The sequence below is a fragment of the Meriones unguiculatus genome, chromosome 19 (genome assembly GCF_030254825.1).
Source record: "Meriones unguiculatus strain TT.TT164.6M chromosome 19, Bangor_MerUng_6.1, whole genome shotgun sequence".
NCBI classification, from domain to species: Eukaryota; Metazoa; Chordata; class Mammalia; order Rodentia; family Muridae; genus Meriones; species Meriones unguiculatus.
Window position 1 is genome coordinate 67819695 of NC_083366.1, and position 21950 is coordinate 67841644.

Sequence of the window (21950 nt, forward strand, 5' to 3'; positions counted from 1 at the left end):
CAGACTGTGAGCAGTAGTTCATTTGTTTCAAAAAAAAAGCCAACAGGTCATATTTGGCATCTTGAATAAATTATTCTGTTAGATTAGAAAACAAAGAATGGTCTAAGATCATGATGAATTAGCTAGAAATTTAAAAACAGAAATATAATCCCCCCAAATTTTTAAAGAGCACATTTTTAAATATTACAAAGATTAAGTCTTAACCAAAGTTAAACACACTTTAAGCTAAAGGGAAAACGGGATTATCAAAATGTGTAGCTTACACAAGTGCTACATTCTGTTTCACTAGTCTGCTAAACTATTCTGGTAACCAGATATAGCAATAAAATGACTCCTTACAACATGCTGCTACACACTCAGACTGGTGCCTGCTCAGCCATCATCCGAGGTGCTTCCTCCTGCTGCTGATGGGAACAAACACAGAAACCCACAGCCAGACAATGTGCAGAGAGGGAACGACCTTGGAACAGTCATCCCTAAGTGGGTGTCCTCACCAAATCCCTCCCCTTGGGGCTCAAGGAGCCCTGTAGAAGAGAAGATAGAAACAGGTAAGAGCCAGAGGGGATGGAGGACACCAAGAAAACACAGCGGGACTGACCTACGTATGAACTCACAGAGACAGTGGCAGCGTGTGCAGGGCCTGTGTGAGTCTAAGGCAAATGGGGTCCCAGCACTGAGAGGGAAATAGACACAAACTCCCATTCCTGACCCAGAAGCTCTCTCCAACTGAAGCTAGTTTTCTCCAAGGACATCTCTTTGAGCAGACAAACCACTCTTAAACAGGCCCAGCGGTGCACAGCCACGGCTGACACAAAACAAACTCAGTGGCATTTTTGGAGGTTCTTTATCACAGAATGCTTTGTCAGGGATTTTTTTTTTTTAATTTACAGATCTTTTGTGGCCAATATCATGACTTCCAGCTCTGTGTGCTCAATTATGTGTCAATGTCTATATGTATTTCTGGTGCTGTTTCTTTGACTCTTTCTCTTCTGTATGTTAGTCTGTCTTGTCCTGTTCCAGTTTGTTTTTGTTCCATATCATTTTATTATTTTCTTTTAGATGTCCATTTTGTAACAAGGGAGAGAAAGAAAGGATATAGGTTTGGATGAGAGAAGAGGGAGAAGTAGGGGAAGGGAAAGCCATAATCATAATTATTTTGTATTAAAAAATCTATTTCCAATAAAAGAAAAAATGTAGGTTGCAGAAAACACAATAGTTCAGGGAAATTTTTTTTAATGTAATTGGATATAACTAAAAAAACTGTAATCAGTAGCTTATGCCTCCATCTTGGGAAAGAAAGCAAGAAAAACAAAACAAAACAAACAAAAAAAAAAACCACATTGAATCAGAAATAAAAAAAAAAACAATGAGCAAAATGTCAAAAGCTGCTTCTTTGAAAGAATCAATAAACCTGATAAATCAGGGGCTGGAGAGATGGCTCAGCAGTTAAGAGCACTGGCTGCTCTTCCAGAGGACCCACCTTCAATTCCCAGCACCCACACAGCAGTTCACAACTGTCTGTAACTCCACTTGTAGGGACACACCCTCACACAGACACACATACACGCACAACACCTGTGCCCGTAAAATAAATCAGTGAATCTTAAATCCAATAAATGAAGGGATAGGGAAGACGACACAAATTGTAATATCTAAAGTGTAAAAATGATTTTATAGCTGGTTCCATAAAAATTAAAAGCATAGCACATACTTTGACAGCTCAGTGCCTAAAAAGCTGACCTACATGAGAAGAAAGTCACTTGAAAGACATAAACCACCAAGGTCAGACAAAGACAGGAGAAAGCCCACATGTCGCGGCACCTGTTCTAAGGGGCTGGGAAGGCAGCTGTGTTGATGCTGCCCACTGTGCGGGAGGCCCTACCTTAAATCCCCAGCACTGCAAGCTAGCAGACCAAACCCTCCTGAAAAGGAAGGCAGAGGGTCAAAAGTGTTCCACAGATGGATTAGCGAACATTTCAGAAGAAACGATGCCAGTTCAGAAGACAGAAGTAGAGGGGACACTGATGACAAGGCCAGACTTATTCTAATGTCAAACCCAGAAAAGGACACCCTGAGGATAAAGAGACTGAGAGAGTATCTCACAGAAAGGAAGCTTGGCCACCTACTCCTCGCAAACATAGACACAAAATTCCTCAGATCATTAGCGAATCAAAGCCAACAGGACGGAAAAATTTTCCATGACGCCTGACGGGATTCATCACTCAGAAATCACCCAGCTGTAGCATGCCACATCAATAGCAAAAGAAGGAAAACTGGTAAGAATAGGAGGTGATGTGCTAAACACATTTTCTAAAATCTACCAGACAGGTATGGCTTGAAAAACTCTCAGCGAGCCGGGAACAGTTTGAGAACTCCTCAACTTGGTAGAACTAAGACTGTGAACAAGTTGCTCAATCACCATCCGTTAGTGGTTCTGGAGCTGATGGGGCTCCCCATGTGGAGCAAGGAATTCTTTTTCATGACTCATGTTCAACATCCTCTTGGAAATCATAGCTGGCTCAGTAAGTACAGAGTAGCAAATGCAAGCCACACAATTTGGAAAGCAAGAAATGAAACTGTCTCTTTTCACATTTGACGTGATTGTCCGTGTTCAAGAATGTAAACATGTCAGCTGGAGAAGTGGCTCAGCGGTAAAAAGAAGGCCTGTGTGTGTATGTAGAAATGGGGCATGACTGTTTGTGTCTGTGTGTGTGTCTGTGTGTATCTGTTAACCCAGCACTGTGGAAGATGGAGACAGGGGAACAGGTGGGGCCCTAGCCCAGGTCTAGCTTCAGAGAGAAACTGTACCTCAAGGAACAAGAAAATGGGATAGAGCAGAGTAGCCATTGTCCTCCTCCAGCCTCTACATATAAGCATGCATCTGCTATCACAGGCACATACACCACTGTGCACAGATAAACAGACATACACATAAACACATGCATTCAAAGGATAGGGGGAAAATAATTTAAACACTCAAAATTTTGAAATGCAAATTTTCTCAACTTGATCTGTACATTTAAGATAATCAAAATCAGAGGCACAGAAAAAAAATGTGTAGACGCCATCAAAGGTATTCTGGCATCTACATAGAAACAAACAACCTAGAAGAGCAAGTAATAATTTGAAAGAGCAAAGTTGAAGGACCCACATGAGCCAGTCTCCAGATCACCCTAAGGACCATGTGACAGGACAGCATGACACAATGAGAAGTAGACACAGATTAGGAGACATGATGAGGAGCACAGACAGACCCACATCGTCATCCCCATGGTCAGCCGACCCATGACATGGCACAAGAGCAATTTGCTTCATTTCGGTTTGTGTTTGTTTTAGTGTTTGAAATTGTATTTGTATTTTATGTGTATGAATGTTTTGCCTGAATCTATGCACTGTGTGCATGCAGTACCCACAGAGGCCAGAAGAGGGCACTGTGGATCCTTAGGAGTAGAGTTACTGATGGTCGTGGACCGCCCTCAGGGGTGCTGAGAATTGGACACTGGTCCTATGGAAATGCAGCCATGGCACATGCCTACTGAGCCATCTCTCCAGCGCTTTTTGTTTTCTGACATATGATGCTGGAACACATAGGTCAACAGATATAAAAACAGTCTAGACCCAAGCTTTGCAATGTATGCAAAGCTTAGAATGGTTATCTACATATGTATGAAATAAAAAGCTATAAAAACATCTACAAAATATGGGCATAAATAGCATTGGCTTTGATGATGAGTTTTAAATGCAATGCCAAAAAAAAAAAAAAAAGACATGAAGGAAAACATTAATGAGCTTGGGCTGCGAAGACAACTTAGTCAGTAAAGAGCTTTCCACGCACACGTTAAGGACCTGAGTTCAAATCTCCAGCACTTACATAGAAGTCTGGGTATGGCAGCTCATGTCTGTAATTCTAGTACTGGTGAGATAGAGACAGGAGAATCCAGGAACTTGCTTGCCAGCCACTCTAACCAATTCAGCAAACTCCAGATCAATGAGAGACACTGTAAACCCCGCCACCCCCCAAAAAAATAAATAATAAAGTAACAAATCCTGAAGAAGGCCTGATGAAGGCCTCCATATGAGCACACATGCACACATGCCCACACAGATATGCACACGACACACAGATGTGTTCACACAGAGACAAGAAATAAGAAATTGTATTTACCCCAAAATTTAAAACTCAGCTCAGTGAAGGACACTGGCAACGGGATGAAAAGATGAGTGCCATTTGAGAGGATGTTTGTGAAGCACACACGTGACGCTCCACCCAAGCCGCACAGGGGCACCTGGAGCTTTGGGAGAAGAAAAATGAGCCACTTTTGAAGAAGGCAAATGGGGGCAGGAGAGAGTCCGGCAGTTCCAAGCACTTGCAGACCTTGCAAAGGGACGGTTGCAGTTCCCAGCGCCCACACGGCAGCCTGCCACCATCAGTAACTCCAGCTCCAGGAGATCAGATTCCTTTTTCGGACCTCATGGGCACCAGACATGCACACAGTGCTCAGACCCACACACAAGCAAAACATTCACGAGCATAAAGTAGAATAAATCAATCGAGAAAGAAGGAAAAATGAGAAGGGCAAAGGAGCCAGGCTGAGCATTCGGCAAAGGAGATACACAGAGATGAGCATGCAGCTGGAAAATGTCTACACTGCTACCAATCTGGAGTCGAACAGCAGGGGATTGCACTGCACAGCTACTAGGATGACTGAAAAAGAAAAAAGAAAAAACAAAAACCAACAACAAAAACCAACAACAACTGACAGTGTCCATTGTTGATGAGGGTGTGGAGAAAGCAGAACCTTCCTTCACCGCTGGTGGAAACGGAGGCTGGCACTGCCACTCTGCCAGCCACATGGGTGGATTTTCACAAAGCTGAACTTTCTTACACTATGCCGTCATGGCTCGCTCAACTGGCTTGGCACACAGAATCCACTGAAAATCCCACGTGCGAATAGTTATAGCAGTTGTTTTGTTGTCACCAAAACCAAGAAGCCTCTAGGCTGCCTGCCCTTCAGTAGGTGAATGTTCTACATCGTGGAAGACTGCTGAGCAAGAAGGAGCCCGAGAGAGCCACGCCAGACAGTGGCGAGTCGTCAATACGTTGGCTAAGAGAAAGGGGCTAGTCTAAAAACTGCTACGTGAGCAGTTCCATTTCTTGACACCGGAAGAAGGCTGAACTGTAAAGAGTAAATACATCTGTGGTTTCCAGAGGCAGGGAAAGAATAAACAGCCGAAGAATAAATGTTTTTTTTCTTGCATGTATGCCTAAGTACCAGTTGCTTGCCTGGACATTGGATGCCCTGAAACTGGGGTTACAGATGTCTGTGAGTGCCGTGTGGGTGATGGGAATTGAACTCAGGTCCTCTGGAAGAGGAGGCAGTGTGCATCTTTCCAGCCCCACAGTCTGTATTTTTAGGACTGTGAAGCCGTCTGCTTCATGTGGCAATGCTAGACACATGACATGGTGCAGTTCTGAAGGTCCCTGAGCGGAGTGTGCCTTATTGCGTGGGATTCCTCAGATGCTGTCACTTTAAATGTCAGAGAGCCCACGATGGAATTTATCTGTATTACAAGCATGTGAAACAGCTTTGTGGAGAGGAGTCTGTTGTAACCTTGAAAACGATGGCATCTGTAAGACTAAAATGGCACTGCCGTAAGTCTACATGATGAAGGGGGTCCCCACTGTGTATGGACTAGTGACTCAATGCTGGGGCTGAACCGTGAAAACTCAGAGAGTGGATGAGAGGGGGAGGGGACCAGGTCGTGGGGAAGAGTGGCCTGGGTGGAGGTGGAGGTGTTGAAAAGAATGCAAATTTAACTGAACACGCCTATCAATTGCCAGAGGTCAAATACGTATCAATACGTGGATTGACAGGTTAGTATACATGGGAATGCCCTAGACTGTCAGCTAAGAGGGCAGGAGCCCCTCTCAGCAAGCGCACGCTTAGCCAGCGGAGCTCCGTTTCCAGGGCTCCCGGGGAAAATGCCTGATTTTCAGCCTGAGACAAGAAATACTCAAGTCCAGCCTAGAGCGTCTCACGGTGCCTGGAAGCTGGGAAGTGCAGGGAACCCTCACTGACAGAGGCCTGTGAAAGGGTGCTGGGGTGGCTGGCAGAACTCCCAAAGCTCAGGCTAATACTGAACAAGAAAAATAGGCAGTTATCACCCTGTAATTCAATGTAAAACTTACATTTCCAAGGTCCATGATAAACACAAGTAACTGAGTAAACAAATGTGGAAGCAGACACACGCCTCTCACAGAGAACTCAGATAAGGAGCCTCAGTCTTTCAGGCTCACGAAGTGGCATCCTTTAAAGGAATAGAGGGTGGCTTCTCCACCAGGGATTTGCCGTCAGAAAATCCCTGGTGGAGAAGCCAGGTGTTGTGAAAAACACCACTAATTCAAAGTCAAAATGGGAAAGGAAAAGGTTCATATCAGCACAGTCATCACTGGACACAGAGTCCGGCAAGTCCACCACAGCCGGCTACCTGATCTACAGATGTGGTGGAGACACTAACAACCCATCAGAAGGTTTGGAAGGAGGCTGCCAAGATGGGAAGAGGCTCAGACTGCATGAGTGTGAGCATGGTCTTGCTGCTGACATCTCCTGAGGATATCTGAGACCAGCAAATACTGTGTGACTGTCTTTGATGTCCCAGGACAGAGACTTCATCCCAAACATGATTACAGGCACGCCTCAGGCCAGCTGTGCTGCCCTGATTGTTGATGCTGGTGTTGGCGAATTTGAAGCTGGTACCTCCAAGAACAGGCAGACCCGTGAGCATTCCCATCCGGCTTACACCCTGGGTATGAAACAGCTGATTGTCAGTGTCAGCAAAATGGATTCCACTGAGCCACCCCGCATCCAGAAGAGATACGAGGAAATCATTAAGGAACTCAGCACTTACATGAAGAAAATTGGCCACAACCCTGACACTGTAGCATTTGTGGTGATTTCTGGTTGGAAGGGTGACAGCATGCTGGAGCCAAGTGCTAACATGCCTTGGTTCAAGGGAAGGAAAGTCACCCACAAAGATGGCAGTGCTGGTGGGCACCACACTGCTGGGAGCTTTGGATTGTACCCTGCCACCGACTCGTCCAACCAACAAGCCTCTGTGACTGCCCCACCAGGATGTCTACAAAATTGGTGCCATTGGTACTGAACCTGTGGGCTGAGTGGGGACTGGTGTTATCAAACCCAGCATGGCAGCTGCCTTTGCTCCAGTCGACGCTGGGACAGAAGTCTGTTGAAACACAAGGCCCTGAATGAAGCTCTTCCTGGGGACAATGTAGGCTTCAATGTAAAGGTCCATCAAAGACGTTAGACAATGTGTCAATGTTGCTGGTGACAACAAAAATGACCACCAACGGAAGCAGCTGGCCTCACTGCCCAGGTGGTTAACCTGAACCAGCCAGGCCGGGTTAGCACTGGCTGAGCTCCTGATCTGGACTGACACAACTGTTCACACAGCATGCAAGTTTGCTGCACTTAAAGAAGAGGTTGGGCATTGTTCTGGCAAGAAGCTGGAGAATGGCCCTAAATTTTTGAAGTCTATCGATGCAGCCATTGTTCATATGGTCCCTGGCAAGCCCACGTGTGTTGAGAGCTTCTCTGACTATCCTCCACTGGGTAGTTTTGCTTCTGGTGACATGAGACAGACAGCTGCTTTGGGTGTCACCAAAGCTGTGGACGAGAAGGCTGCTGGAGCTGGCAAGTTCACCAAGTCTTCCCAGAAAGCTCAGAAGGCCAAATGAATATTGCCCCTAACACCGGCCACCCCAGTCTTAATCAGCAGTGGAAGAATGGTCTCAGAACAGTTTATCTCAATTGGCCGGTCAAGTTCAATTGTGAAAGGCTGGTTGACGATAGCAACGCATTGTAAAACCTTCAGGAGGAAGGGAGAATGTTCTGTGGACCATTTTGCGTGTGTGTGTGTGTGTGGCAGCTTTAAGTTATTAGTTTTCAAAATCAGTACTTTTTAATGGAAACAACCTGACCAAAAATCTGTTACAAAATTTTGAGACCCACTAAAACAAGTTTAATGAGAACAAAAGGAATAGAGCGTAGGGAGGGGCACGAGTGGAAAACTCACAGACACTATCTCAGCTGTGTGACCCAGGTGATGAGAAATGACAGCAGTCTTTGCTGTGGCCCTTGACCTCTGAACCCATCCACAGTCTGATTATGCAAACCCGACAAATCCCAGCTCAGAGGCAGTCCTCCCTGTCCAAGCGTTATTTGTCAAGACGTCCTGGTCACTGAAAATTTCAAGAAACTGTCATAGGCTAAGGACGTCTGGTGGGCAACTCTGATGCATCCTGGGTAGAATCCTATGATAAGAAGCAGAACCTAAGGGAAAATGAAGGAAGCCTGAATAAATGGTGGGTTTTAGTTAACAATAACATACCAATACTTTTCATGAATTGTAACCATACTCACTTATTTTCAATATATTTTATTTTTGAGAATTTTAAACAATGTGTGTTGTTCATATTCAATACTTCTGTGAAGTATTGGCAATGGGGGAAATGGGATGTAGGGTTTGTTGCAATCTTATACTATCTTCACAATTTTTCCACCTGAAGACATTCTGAAATTTTAAAAATTTGTCATAAAAAGTAAGATATTAGTCCTTAATTCTTAACAAGCCTCAAAGCCTTCCCTTCATCAATCCTCCCCTCCATCAGTTCTCCTCCCCTCCATCAGTCCTCCTCTCCATCAGACCTCCTCCCCTCCATCAGTCCTCCCCTCCATCAGTCCTCCCCTCCATCAGACCTTCTCCCCTCCATCAGTCCTCCCCTCCTCCATCAGTCCTCCTCTTCTCCATTATCCTGTCCCTGAGTGCTCCGTTCCTGAGTGCTCTGCTGAATTTGGAAGCTCTGTCAGCCACATGCCTGTGGTTTAATACCCATCAAGGTAAGCTGAGAAAAGTCAAGCTGACAGCTCACACTTCCTACCTCTTGAGTGTGACACTGGAGGAAGTCTGGGCAGAGGTCAGGAGGGTGTAGCCTTTGCCCCTAAGAAACACACAGCCTCACATGAACTGATGAGGACCCCAAAGACTTTTTCCCATACAATATGGGAATCCTGAAATGCTGCATATATGAAATAACTAACCACCGCTCTCTACAACTGAATGTTAGCTAGTCTGTTTCCTGTTTGCTACAACAAAATATCTGAGGCTGGGTACTTTTTTTTTAAGTGAGTTTATTTAGTTCATTTTGAAAATCCAAGACCTTTGGCCTTTCTTCAGGGCTTTGTGGCAGAGGGCGTCATGCGCAGGCAGGTTACATTACACACAGGAAGCAAGGGGAAAAAATCAGAGATCAGATTCATGGCTCTCATTTTTTTAAGCAAGGTATAAATTTTGCATATTTTTATTCAGATAGCCACTGGAAATAGAAATACAATATTTTCATATTGAAAGTTAATCTTTAAAATAGAAAAACCCAAATTAGTGTCCTTACATAGATTTCTTACTCATTTTAAAGAATAGAAAATATTATTTCCTGAAAGGTGGTCCATTAAGGTGAAAAGGAATTTTCTCCCCATAAAGGCTAATAATAAGAAGTGTTTAGCAGGTCATTTTGGCATGTGTCTGTAATACCAGTGCTGAGGAGGGTGAGGCAGGATGGTTACAAATTTTAATGCATACTTGTGAGAGCTGACTGAGGTCACACCAGAACTCCATTAATGCCTTCCGACAGCCCACACTCGCAGACCAAGCCCCTCCCACCATGCCTCCTCTTAAAGGCTCTACCATCTCTGGACACCACCACACTGATGACCATTTCACCCAAATCATAACCAAACCATTTCCTCCTCAGTTCATTTCAGGCCTGGCAATTCTCTGCATTTGACTCCTTTTAGAATCTCACAGGTTATGGAACCTGGTACTTCACACTCAAACATTTCCCTCTTAGAACAAGAGATCAAGCAGGGAAGCACCTGACATTTCCTTTCTGTCATCTTAATTGGTTTTATTTCCAAACCTAGGACTTTTTACTTGAAAGCCTTCATTGCTATTCTCTAGAAATATGTAAAATGAGCCTATGGGAACATTTAACATAAACATATTACTAAAACACTTGCTATTTGTATCAGTGATAAGAAAAATTAAATTTGGAAATGTCCCCAAATTCCAGATCTAGGAGCAAACACTGGGGTGTGTTCTAGTTTCAAACTAATTGGAATCAGTTTGTTTCACTGTGATGGCTGCCTTTAACTGTCAACTTGACACACTCTAGAATCACCTGGAGAGGCAGCATCACTGAGAAACTGCCCAGATCTAGTCGGCCTGTGGTCTTGTCTGCAGATTTTCATAATTGGGATAATGGAAGTGGGAGGTCCCATCCTGAGTGTGGACAGCCGTGGGTGGGGCCCTGGACCGCACAGTGGAGAGGACAAGCTGAGTACCAGCACGCATGCACCCATAGTCCCTTGCTCTTAACTTTGACTGTGACTTGGATACTTCCTGATTGTGACCTAGACAGCCTCTGCTCCTCCACTACACCTCTCCCATCACAGTGGGATATACACTTGGAACTACAAGCCAGAACAGACATTTCTCCCTTAAGTTACTTTGGTCTTATATTTTGACACAGCAACAAGAAACCAAGAAAGTCACCGTCGCTCCCTGAGTTGAGAATAGGACTGTATGCATTTGAAGGAGTGTTGCCTAACGAGAACCCCAGAGAGAGCTGCCAGAGAGAGCCTTGAGGTGACTCCTGGGGTGCATAGTAATTCTCTCAAAACTGGGAAAGAATTTTTGCTGGAGCGTATTCAAGGCCAAGGTCCTGGAAGTCCCCAAGGCCCTGAGATTGAAATGGTACCCAACTGCTTCAGCCCTGAGTGGAGAGATGCATGAACACAAAAATAAAACAAAAGAACTACAAAATTGAAATAAAAGACCTTTTACAAACAATACTTGAAAGTCTTCCTTGCAGCTATACAGACATGCATACATGTATTTAAAATGAACATGGACTATTTTAATATGCTTGATATGAGGTACACTAAGACATTCTAAGGAAGAGGAGAGACTTACTGAGCTCTCTGCAGCAGAAAGTCTCTGAGAAGAGTCATTTGTCAGGTCGAAAGACTTCAGGTCAGCAATCACTGATGCCCCTAAGCCTGAGGGTACCAGGAATCCCACTGGGATGCTTTCCATTGTTTCCCAAAAGCTAAACCAAGAAAGTGCCTTAACCTTGTTTTCTAAATGAGATGTATTTGATGAACAAAATAAGCACACACAGGGGCTCCATGTTAGCTCAGTTTTACAAAAGAGAGAGAGAGAGAGAGAGAGAGAGAGAGAGAGAGAGAGAGAGACTTTTGCATTTAGAAAGTAAAATGTGTGGTGAGGAACCTATTCTGAGAGGACAGAAAATAGATAATAGTGCTGGGAAGACCCAGTTTCTCCTCTGCCCCAGGTGGATGAGCACCTGAACCAGCCAGCTTCAGCACCACATCAGCTTCAGCATCAGCATCAGTTTCAGCACCACATCAGCTTCAGCACCACATCAACGTCAGCATCAGCATCAGCTTCAACATCAGCATCAGTTTCAGCACCACATCAGCTTCAGCACCAGCTTCAGCACGACATCAGCTTCGGCACCACGTCAGCTTCGGCACCACATCAGCTTCAGCATCAGCGTGATCATCCACAGCTGGTGCTGTGGATCCATCCAGAGATGGTCAGAGAGTCACAGGCATCAGGAGCATCCCTGACCCTGTATTCTTTAAAATGCCCAAGTCTCTACCTCAACCTCTCAGGCCCCTACTCATCTCCATTCCTCCCATCATGCCATGCATCCCTCCCACAAAGCAGACACAACTAGTCCTCCTCTTGCCTGGCACTCAGATCAGAAATGCGGCTGAAACTTTTTTCTTGCTTTAACTCTAGCTGTGATAGACTTATGCAAAAGCTTCTTTAAAAAGCCAAGAGATATACAGAGTACAGTGTGAAGTCCACTTCCTCTCTGGCCTTTCCTGAGGCTCCCCTCCCCCCACCAGAGATCCAGCCATGTGCACAGTCATGTGTGCCGCCCACACTTAGAAGGGCGACCCTCTGCCTCCTGAGGGCAGATGATCTATTTGCTTTCAGTTATTTATATTATCTGTTAAGATGAGAAGCACTATTTTCTATCTTATTTTATCTGCTTACATAAAAATGTTCTTCTGGGACTGGAGCCATGGCTCAGTGGTTAACAGTACTAACTGGCCTTCCAGAGGACCCAAATTCAGTCCCCAGAACCCACAGGCAGCACAATCATCCTTAACTCCAGTTTCAAGGGATCCATTGCCTTCTTCTGGCTTCCTTAGGCACTGCATGTATAATGTGCATATACAGAAAAGCCAGTACACACATACACATAAATGAAGATAAATTTAAAAAAAAAAATGTTTACGTTTTCCAAGTTAAAAATTTGATACACGGTCTATATCATCTTGAAATATGCTTTTTCACATCAAAGTCATAAAAGTCTCCCTTAACATGTTAGTGCACGTGGCTCCCCATCCTTTGTACTGCCACATCCTTGTGTAGAGGGTTAGAAAATGGTACACGGGGCTCTGATTGCTCTGCGGCCTTAGAAACTACATCACCATCAAGATTACTCTGGCCTCCCATGCTTCTTTTCCCACTTCATCTCCTGGAGCAGGGTGACCCTCTACAGACTTACCCTTTCTGCCTGCAGCCTGAGGTCTTATCCATTAAACTCCTCTCACAAGAAAAGTTCAGTCTGTCAGCACACCCAGCTCTGCCCACAGTCCTCTGTTCCCACACCGTAGGGAATCGTTGTCAAACTACTGTCTGTTCTCTTCAACCCACTGGGTTGCAGCCTCCAAAAAAAAAAAAAAAAATACTGTTCCTCTAAAAACCTCTGCTGTTGCGTTTAAATGCATGATGGCCCTGTGGCTCGTGTTTGAATATATGGTCCCCTGCAGACTGCACACATGTAATGTACGTAACAACAGTTGATGAGAAAAGAGGCCATGAACTTGAAAGAGAGATAGAAGGGGTGTGTGTGAAAGTTTGGAGGAAGGAAAGGAAAAATGATGTAATTATAACATAATCTCAAAACCTAAATTTTTTTAAAGGTTGAACATTCTGGAAAAAGGTCACTAGGGACTGGCTTGAGGTTTTATAGCTCAGCTTACTTCCTGTTTGCTCTCTGTTTCCTGAACATGGTTGCAATGTGGTCAGCCTCCCTGTCAGTATACCCCAAACTGTAAGGTCAATTAGCCCCTTCTCTTTTTAAATTCTTCTTGTCAGGTATTTGGTCACAGTGATTAACATCATATTTGCCCCTTTTCAATAGAAAAACGGAGTATATATGTTTCTGAAAAAATGTCGAGCTACAGGGTAACCAAAGAGTGTGACCACAATTCTATAGATTAATATTAATAAATACATGTGCCTTTTCCTCTGGTGATGCTGCCTGTTTCTGCTTATTCTGAAACCTTCATAGGTTTCATGTCTGTATACATGTCTGTATACAGCATCCTGCAGTTAGTTCATTCCTAGATCATGGGACACTTGTCTACCACTGACTCATGGGAAAGCCAGCAGAATGAGTTCTGCGCTCAGGGGAGAGGGTGAAAAGGGCAGATTTGAGGACCTAGAATAGCTGAGGCCAACCACATGTGTGCTTTAGAGTTTGTTAGCTCCTGCCAAACCCCTCTCTTTATTAGCTGTATCAGTTTAAACTGTTGTGACCAGGGGAAAAAAAAATGTCTGTGTCCTATCCCTAACCAGGGATTCCACTATTGGATGGAGCTTCACCCAAATGAGAAGTTATAAATTGCATGATACCAAGGACAAGCAAATGAGCTTTTGCTTCAATATTGATGCCACTGGGTGCTTTCTAAAAATGGCATTTTGCTTTTGCCTTGACAGTATGGAAACAAAGCTTTTTCAGCAAGCCAAAGCCACCACTTTATTGCTCCTGCTTCCCTCTAAAAGTAGGTCCCCTTTAATCGTCTTATGTCAGTCAGAAACAGTCTGTTTATAGCTAGCCTACTATGAGGTCAGTAAAATCCACAGATGTTTTTCACAATTATGGGTGACAACCCCCCTTGCCCCCAGTTTAATAGCTAACAGCAGTGTGCACTGAAAAAGCATCTTAGAAATGGGGCTGACCATTATCTTAATTACAGTCAACCTGCTTGTAATACTAAATACATTTGACCCAAAAACTCAATCTCCACACAACGGGCATGTGGCTAGACAATCCAGGGATGCTCTTGTGACATTTGGTTGACATTTCCTCCCTCTTCTGTATAAAAGCCTGAATCATTGTCCAGTCACATAAATATGAGCGTTATCATTTGCCACTTAAGTACTGTTCCAAATATTTCCTTTAATTGTGTCAGCAATAGAGAAACCTTTGCTGAAAACACCCTGTATAACCTCAGCAGAGACGGGCCCCTTGGTGAAAACCAAAGTGTATCTATCACACCCTTTTTACAAAGGTATTAACCCACTGATGGATCTGAAGTTCATGTGCTACCTTCTGTGTGGCCAGATGTGCTGGTCACTAAGAATATTTTGTTTTGAGGATACCTGGCGCCCTCCAGGGACTCCCAAGCTCGTAGGAGAAACAGAAAGCAGACAGCATGAGGCAGGTCCTACAAGGAGCTGCAGGCTTCAGAAGGAGGCCTGAGGGATTGGGGAGTCTCATGCAGATGAGGATGGCAATGAGGAAGAAAAGCAAAGGGCTGTCCCCTGAGAGCAACACCCAGGTGAGCATGGCAGGGGTGAGGAAGGGTCATGCGACGTTATGCTCTGGGTGCAGAAGGTGAGGCCATGCCAAAGTGATGTGTGTGACAGTCCGTGGACCAAATCTTCACCTCTGTGTCATGTGCCGCATTCAGAGTGCTGGCTCAGTACTTTACCAATCCCATATAGATGTTTTCTCTACATTCCCTCTCCCTGGCTGTTTCTCCCTGGCAAGATTTCACCCATCCTTGTGGCCCACTTGTGATGCTGCTCATTTCCCAGCCCTAGGCCCAGTCCGCTTGCCCTCCCAGCCCTATCTCCTCCGTTCCCCATGCCCCTCTCTTTTCCTTCCCGATCTCCTATCCCCATTACAAAGCAGCCTGAGCATGAGACAGGTTAAAGAAAAAATGCCTCCTGAGATTGAGTAAATGTGTCTAATCAGGCTGGCATGCAAACGGAGGCAGATCCTAGCTGTGAGTAAGTCACCTCTGAATTCCCTTGACCTGCACCAGGTCATGATTTTGGAAATTTCAGTGTCTTAAAGATCTGCCTTAAACTTTATGTAGCACTCAAAGACACACACTTTTTAATTAATTTTTTTATTTTTTTACATTAATTACAGTTTATTTACTTTGTATCCCAGCTGTAGCCCCCTCCCTCATTCCCTTCCAATCCCACCCAATCTTTCATCTCCTCCCTGCCCCTCTCTAAGTCCACTGAGAGGGGAGGTCCTCCTCCCCTTCCATCTGACCCACTTCTTGTTGTCACTAAAAACCAACCCCCTGAGCTCTACTCTACCAGCCTGGAGCTGGGTGAGGGATAGAACCACATGGGATGATGCTGGTGTTCATCTAGTTTACAGTAATGACAGTGTTTCACTCTGCACAGGCCTGGGGAAATGTCCAGAATAAAAGGCCTTTTAATATACAACAACGTGAAGGGATTTAGAACACGTTTCAAGCAGTTACTTAATTAATGAGGACAATTAGAACTATTTTCTGAGAAAGAGAACAGGTCTGTGGTTAAAAGAGTCATTTTTCAGCTGTGTGACCTTGAACTCATCATATGCCCTCTCTGTACTGTGAGGATCATGGGGTTAACAGCGCCCTCTGTCTGTAACTGAGTGTGAACACCAGTTAAGATAACTCACTACCTTCAGACCAGCCGTTGTCCATTTATTATCAACCTAAGGCTGGGACGGTGTGCTTCAGGCCCAGGCCCAACAGCTCCAGGTTCTCCCAGCATTAATCAGTCCCTGTCTACTGCCGGTAATGGCCGGCAGACCCTCCCCCTCTACCCTGAAGTTTCTAGGGCAGAGGCTTCCCCTCCTCCTCACCACATAATCCAGACATTTTGGTGCTCTTACGTTTGTTGTTGTTGTTGTTTTAACCTCTCTCTCACCCCCTTGCATTGCAGCCAAGAGCTGCTTCCAGTGAACCTACATTTATATGCTTTACTTGCCTTGCAGGAGAAGCAGGCCAACATCCTCATTCCCGCGTCGCTATGCCTCCCCAGCTCCTCATTTCTTTTTTAATTATCAAAAAAGGGAGGAATGTTAGCGTATAGGCAGCCTGCTTCTGGGTTGCCTAGCAACCTGTGATATCACCACATACTGTTGTCAGGTGCCAGGTGTGTGGCAGACAGCTGCTCTCAGTTGTGAGATGCTGTGCCTTTCAGCTGTGCACCAGGTATAAAGGACCAACCTGCCACCTCATCTCTCTTGTACTCTCTCTACTTCAGTTTCTTCCTTCCCTGTATCTGGAGCCACCCCCCTCATCTCTCTCTCATTGTCTCTATCTCTCTCTGTGTGTCTCTCTGTCTCTGTCTCTCTCTATTTGGCTCTCTGTCTGTCAGTCTATCTGTCTGTCCCTCTCATGGCTCACTCAAGCCCTATTTCCTTCCCCTTTCCTTCCCCCAAATACACCTCTTCTTCCCCATCCCCAAAAAATAATAACAAAAAAGAAAAACCAGTGCCTTCTGTTGAATGAATGTGAGAATGGGCTGAGCTCCTAAAGCGGTGGCTCTCAATGCTCCTGATACTGTGACCCTTTAATACAGTTCTTCATGTTGTGGTGACCCCAATCATAAAATTTATAACTGTAATTTTGCTGCTGTTATGAACTATGATGAAAATATCTGTTTTCCAATGATCTTAGGTGACCCCTGTGAAAGGGTCATTGGAGCCCTCCCATGGGGTTGTAACCCACAGGTTGAGAACACTGCCCTAAATGTGGGACTTGGTGCTGGAGTCATCATGACTGAGACCCAACATACTGGAGCTACTGAGCTGACATTACCTGGAAGAAAGCCTTTTCTTTCTCCTCACGTCACAGTTCCAGCTCTGGTTTATTTGCATGTCCCCTTTTCGTAAAGCAACTCAGAGACTGGGATAAAACCTGATTTGTTTTCATACCCCTGGCATCCAACATGGGATCTGCTCATACAAGATGTTCTTAGAAGGTTAGTAACCGAAAACTATATCAAACAGTGTGTTTACATACATACACATATTACATAAACAGCTACATGTTTGTAAGTCTAGTTACATGTGTGCATGTATACAGAAGTTTTTCCTGTACTATATTTGTATAATTGCCTCTGTACAGCCATGGCAAACTTCAAGGAACTATAGCTGAGGCAGCAAATGAAGAACGCAGCCAAACACATTAGAGAGAGCGTAGAAGTCTTACGTAAATGCATCAAATGTGCAGATATACCAAACTCATGCCCAGGGAGCACAGAGAGAATTCAGTTGGTAAAGTGCCTGGCATTGTTACTCTTGCTTTTCTAAACTCTCTCTTCCAACCCCCCAGCCTTAGGTAGGAGAGAGAAGGTTGGTGAGGAGAAGCACACAGACATTTTTTCACTTCTGCCTACTGTCTAAGGGTCAAAGGGTTCACCTGGGGCTATACCTGTCTCTGTCAGCAGCAAACTGTCTCCTCCGAGCTGCTGCGCCAAGAAACGTCTCTTTCCATTTGTCTGTTCCAAACCGCCACACGGTCCGTCTCTGGCCTCTCCAAACTGCCACAGGCCACAGCAACACTCCCCCACCACATGCCATACTTTCTCTCTCTAGACTCCCCTATTTATCTTCCCCAGAGTCCGAGACCACACCCCTCTCCATGCTGCACAAGGCAGGCTGTTACCAGCTAGCAAAGATCATGTTACATATACATAACGTATCTGAGTTTTTAAAGGGGCCAAAACCTCCATTACATGCCATGGAAATAAAAGGGCCTGAGTTTGAACCCAACTAACTACACAAAAAAGCCAGGCATGGTGGCATGGTTTGTAATTCCAGTACTGGGAAGGCAGAGGCAGAACAATTCCTGGGGCTCACTGGTGAGCCAGCCTAGGCACCACTGAGAGCCTTCAGCCAAAACTGAAAAATAAAAAATAAATGTTTAAAAGGTAGACAGCCCCTGAGAAACAAGCCCAAGGTTGACCTTTGGCCTCCACGTGTATATACATGTACCCACATCTAGCAAACAAACACATACAAACAAACAAACAAACAAACAAACCCTTTTGAATAATAAAACTGTTGGGCTGTGAAGATGGTTGAGTTCCTGCCACATGATCGTGATGAACGGAGACCAGAGCTCCAGAACCCCTGCTTAAAAACTCACGTGCAGGTGCACACCTGTGGCATCCTGTACAGCTGGCATGGAGACAGGAGGACCCCCAGAGCTCATGGGCCGGCCAGTCCGGACAGTTCAGTGACAAGGAAGACGTCTGACGTCAGCCTTCGCCTCCAGATACATGAACACACGCAGACACATAGACACAGCATGTGCGTGCATACACACAAATAAATAAATACATAAGTAGATTTGTGGCTTTGACATTCCCTGTTTCAACTCATTCATTCATTCATTCATTCATTCATTCATTCAGTAGAGGTCTAATGAGCAACTCCTATAAGCCATACATCCTGTTTACTTAATAATAGACACAGAGGGCTGGAGAGGTGGCTCAGTGGTTAAGAACACTGGCTGCTTTTCCAGAGGACCCAGGTTCAGTTCCCAGCATCCACGTGGCATCTCACAGCCATCTGTAACTCTAGTTCCAGGGAATCCAATGCCATCTCGGTGATAAGCCAGGTACAGGAATGTGGACAGACTTACATGCAGACAAAATATCCATTATTATCAATTATATATATCTATATATATAAATTCAAAGTTTTAAAAAAGATCATAGAAGCATGGAATTAAATAGCTACTGTCCGGCAAGACCCATGACCTCAAAACAACACTGAAGGAGATGATCCCACAGCAGTGTGATAGTGATGGAGGAAACGGTCCCACAGCAGTGTGATAGAAGGGGGTGACTGGCAGTTTCACCTAACGTGACTTTAAAGAGTCAGTAGTGGTGAGCAAACACCAGCAGCAGGGTCTTGACAGAATGAACAGCACATACAAAGGTATAAAAGCAGGAAACAATTCCAAGTGCCTTTGTGTACAAAGGCGGAAGTGGCTGTGGGACGGTGCCTGTGGGTAATGGCAGGACATGAGGCAGCGGAGGCCACTAGGTCACCTCTAGGCTAGGTCATGAAGGTCTTTGAATAAGCTTGTTTGGTTGTTTTTTGTTTTTTGTTTGTTTTTTTTTTTTTCTAAAAAAAAAATCTGGGAGTCATTAAAGCACGATGTGAGTATAGAAGAGTTTGTATTTTTAAAATATCTTTCTGAGATGCAAATTAAAACTGCTTTAAAGATTCAGTCTCACCCTAGTCAGGATGGCTATCATTAAAAAAAAACAATTGCTGGTGATGCCAGGGGCCAGGAGGACCCTTTTCACTACTGGCCAGAGTGTAAGCTGGTACAGCATTATGGAAACCAGCATGAAGGTTTCTCAGAAACTAGAAGTGGGACTACTGTGTAACCCGATCACGCCACTCCTGGGCGTACACGCAAAGAGGTCGAAGCTCCACCACAGCGGTATTTGCACACCCATGTCGATTGCTGCTCTGTTCAGAATACGTAGGAAATGGATCCAGCCCAGACATCTGCCGACAGAGAAATGCGTAAAGAAAATGTGCTGTACACACATACACACTGAAATCTGACCCAGCCTTAAAGAAAAATGAAATCATGACATTTGCAAGAAAGTGGAAAGAACCGAAAATTATCGCTTTTACCTCAGAAAGCCAGACTCAGAAGACAGGCACCGTGCTTCTCAATGCAGATCTGAGATTTCAGTTTTTATATGTGTGAATATTATTCTGGTGGGAATGGAGGTACCTACCATGAAACTACAAAGAGGACTGTGAGAAGGGGGAAGAAATCTTAAGTGGGCCAGGAAAGCAGAAGGGGGCTATTAGGGGAAAGGAGGGGGTATCAGAAGTGGAGGAGGGAAAGGACTGGGAGCAAAAAATTTAGCCAAAAAAAAAAAAAAGTGAGATGCCATAATGAAATTCACTACTGTGTTGATGAAAAATACCTTCTCTTAAAGTTTCTAGCAAAGAGAATCTACCTGGGCGAACCTGTTACCGTCAAAGTCTGCCCGTAACAGAGCTCACATCAGATAATTTCACATTTCGTAATTCCCAGCAGAGTACATCTGAGAAAACTCTCCATCCGGCCACTCCAACCACATCCTTGTTGTAGAGCTGAGCACTTACTAACGGGTGATGTAATAATGGATCCACCTGTTTAAATCAAATGAAACAGCCTGCCCTGTAACCCGGTCTTCCTGGGGCCTGTTGCCACCTGCCGCTTTGCTATTACCTCTGTCCGCAGAGATGTGCAAGGCAGTCTCAGATCAAACCCTTCTCAGTGGCTGAAGACATCTACAAATGCCAGGAGCTGGTGGAGTCTGTTCTCCAATCACCAGAAACATTCTAGCTGGTCCCACACAGTGTTCTCACAGTGACTGGAAACCTAAACCTTTTAAAATCGCAGATTAATTTTGAGTTTCTAATACTATGTACATTACAAGTCTTCAGTCTTGAGCAGCCCGTAGTCCAAACGCTGCTGCTTTAAATCTGTGCATCCCGTGAACGTTTAGTGGCAGAAGGCCAGGCAGAACCCTCAGCAGTGTGTTTGTGCTGCCACACGCTGTGACCTCAGTCTTCTGGCAAATAAACAGGTCATGTTTCCTATGCAGGAACCTCAAACCAACCTGCGGAACTACATTGCGTCTACCAAGCACCCCAGTCTGTGGCCCACCATGCTGCTTCCTTCAGATGACCTGTGTAAGCCAGCCATACAGGCTAGCAAGCCACATATCCACTGGCCCAGATCAGGCAAGCCGTTGGCTTATGGTTCCTTCGACAGATTCTCTCAGATAAGAAGATTTGATGGATTAAAATGTTGCCAGCAGATTCCATCATCGTGTAGCAACAGCTTAGGGCAATGTTTTTAACCAGGAAGAGGTAAGATGCCACTTGTTTCTGGAAGAGCAAGTAGGTATAGCAAAAGGCATTGGTGTCTGGGATAATCCCCAAACCACATGTATGCTGAAAATCAACTACATTAAAAAAAAAAAGTCAAATAGCAGACCCATTAACACTAAAGGTCAGTGTTACAAGGCAGTATCATGGACTCTTGCATATATTGAACATTATTACAACCTAGAGTTAAAAATTAAGTATGAGTCATATCACAAATTTGCTTTTATACTTGTCAGAACTGATATTCTTTAGGCAACCTCAATCAATCCAGAATCAGAGAAACCTAAAGCACAGTCTTGTTCAAAGCATGCTGAATTTTGTAAGTATCTGAAACCACCTCTAAATGCACTATCTAAGGGATGCTCTTATGTCCGGTTTCATTGGCTCCACAGTGACAGCCTTGCCTGAGCACGGTGGCCTGCCATTGAGCTTCTGCCTTGAACATGAAGTTCAGCATCCAGGAGAAATGACATCCAGAAGCCATGAGGTACAAAGGACATGCACAGGGTTAATCTGGTGCTCATTCCAGATGTGTTCAGTGACTGCCAGGGCCTGGGAGAAACAAGCAGGGACTCTAAAGAGGCGCCATCTGCTGTGTGGCAGTCCAGATTACGAACTTAACCCCTAGTTTCTACATCACCAGCTGCTGAGCCCTTTTCCCTCTTCGGGTTAGCTGGGGAGTGGCACTGGCAGAATTCACGAGTGTGCCTGTTAAGCTTTATGGTGACTGCAGATTCGCAACCTATGTATTCTTTAGGACAGAGCATTTCTAATTATGTTTTAAAGTAAGCATCACTTGCATGCACAGTGATCGCTGTCAGCCATGAAGCCACAG

General features: G+C 44.8%; 1 pseudogene; it reads left to right on the forward strand.

Annotated features, from left to right (window-relative positions):
- The first annotated feature begins 6413 nt into the window (after window positions 1-6413).
- LOC110554067 (elongation factor 1-alpha 1-like) lies at window positions 6414-7756 on the forward strand (annotated as a pseudogene).
- Window positions 7757-21950: the final 14194 nt, after the last annotated feature.